This window comes from Elephas maximus, chromosome 1 (genome assembly GCF_024166365.1).
Source record: "Elephas maximus indicus isolate mEleMax1 chromosome 1, mEleMax1 primary haplotype, whole genome shotgun sequence".
Classification (NCBI taxonomy): domain Eukaryota; kingdom Metazoa; phylum Chordata; class Mammalia; order Proboscidea; family Elephantidae; genus Elephas; species Elephas maximus.
In genome coordinates this window covers 134,434,765-134,436,880 of record NC_064819.1, presented here as the reverse complement: position 1 = coordinate 134,436,880, position 2,116 = coordinate 134,434,765, and the positions used below count along the sequence as shown (strand labels likewise).

Sequence of the window (2,116 nt, the reverse complement as noted above, 5' to 3'; positions counted from 1 at the left end):
GCTTCAAGGAAATGTAAAATGTTTATTACACAAAAATGTAGTAACTGCCATACTACCAATTTGTTAAACTTAGCAAAAAGTACTAGCACTTCATAACTCTTTTTAAAAATTTTTATATTTTTGTTACAAAATTTTGGTTTCAAAATGCACTCTACAATTGTCCCAACTTATTTATCTTGTTATGCCATGACAGAAACAAAGTATCTTTGAAATGTTCTGTGCATCTAAATGAAGTAATGTTTGTGATACAAACTTAGTGTAAAGAGGCCAACATACATATCAAGTATCCTCTTAGTGTAAACAGGAAATACTAATGACAGTGCCATCATGGAACTTAATACCTGCGGATTTACATACAACACAATTAATAATCAATCTGACTGTGCTAGTGATACTTAAAGAACATAGTCACTCTGTCTCCTGGTATAACTGTGCTAGCGTTGTCATCAACTGATAGCAATTTCATTATCCCGTATTCTTCTCTATACTCCTTGTCTCCAGATTGGAATAGCCCTGTGTGGAATATATAGAAGCGACCCAGAGACTGTTGGTTCTACTTTTTTGTTCCATTCTTCCTTACCTTGGTAGGTTTGTAAAGCCTAGAAGGATTTCTATTAGCGTTTTCAATTTTTTCTTTTAATTTTGCCCATTTTTTATTTTTGTTTTTCTTTCTTTTGTTTTTGCCTTTTCATCTTTCATTGCCTGTCAAAAATTTTCAACTCAAGTTTATGTAAGTATCTTTCTTGGAACCTGGAAATCTCAGCAGCAGTAGTTTTTCTTTGTTCTGTTTTTTCTGCCTTTTCTTTTATCTCCTTTTCAAGCCTCAAATATTCTTCCTATTCTTTCTTCTGTGGATGTAACTTTCTAGTAACAATTCTAATTTAAACTGACGTTGACACTCTTTCTGCTGCTTTTTCTCTTTCTCTTCTTTTAAATATGAGAAGCTTATTTCATTGACGCTTCTATACTTTTTTATTTCTTCCAAGTTTCACCAATTTCTGGTTCTTTGTTCTTTTTGATCTTGGCTATCTTTTTGTTTATTAAGAAAAACATAGGTATATCCCCTGTTTTTCCCTTTAACTTGAAAATGTCCTTTTTCTGCTGCATTTTGGTCTTCCACGTCTGAATGGGTCCTTTTTCCTTTCTTCACTTTTACAAAGTTCTGGTGATCATAATCATTCCAGCCTCCTTACTGCCTTCCTGTTGGCTGAAGGAATTTTTTAAAATCTACCACTTCTATAGGAATAGTGGTGTTACTTTGTCTACAGGAACTTTACTTGACATTGCTCTAAAAGCTCTCTGTTTCTGAATTACCCAAAGTCCATATGTCGTTTTTTTCTTGATATGTCACTTGACTCATTATTTTATCTTCTTTAATGAACTCTTCCTATATCAACCTCTATTCTTGAATTGCATTTTCAATGTCCTCCATCATTTCTCTGAGTGTTTCAACAAAACTAGGCATGGGCTTCACATCTTTCAACTGATGCCGAAGCCTTTTCACATCGTTATGTGTTTTGGCCAACTGTTGTTGAATTTTTGCTTTTTCTATTTATTTTCCAGGTCTTCCAGCATACCATGCTCAATTCCGGTTATTTTTAGTTGTAGCAATGACTGTTTATCTTTTCCTATGTTAATAACTTGATTTTTAAATTTTTCTCCTATGCATATAAATTCTGCTTTCTTAGTCCAACCAGCTTTCTGGTTAGTTTTGAAACTAAAAAGGCCAGCTTCCACCTGAAGTATTAAAACAGCCAACATTCAGTTACCATGACCGTTGTCAGGGTGGCCATCTTTCTCCACAGAGACACTGGGGCTGCTTAGGCCACCTGGGCCTGGGATTCACGTTGTGAGTGCTTCCAGTCCTTCAAATGATTCCCTGCACAGGGGGCTGAGCCCTGGGATGCAGGCAGGGAGGCGAGGGGCTAGCTCTGTCTTAGTTTCTTCGTCTGTAAAATGGGGTGATATAGTACCTACCTCTTAAGGATGTTATAATGATTGAACTTATTAATATATGTAAACTTGGAAACATTTTTAGCTCAGATTATTATTTCTAGTTCCTCAAGTTGGTTATTCTGTACATTGTCCTTGCTTATTCTTTTTAATGTTCCTGGTA

The 2,116-nt window shown here is 35.3% G+C and overlaps 1 pseudogene; it reads right to left on the bottom strand.

Annotated features, from left to right (window-relative positions):
- Positions 1–446: 446 nt before the first annotated feature.
- Positions 447–1,750, bottom strand: LOC126070004 (coiled-coil domain-containing protein 112-like; annotated as a pseudogene).
- Between the last annotated feature and the right edge of the window lie 366 nt (positions 1,751–2,116).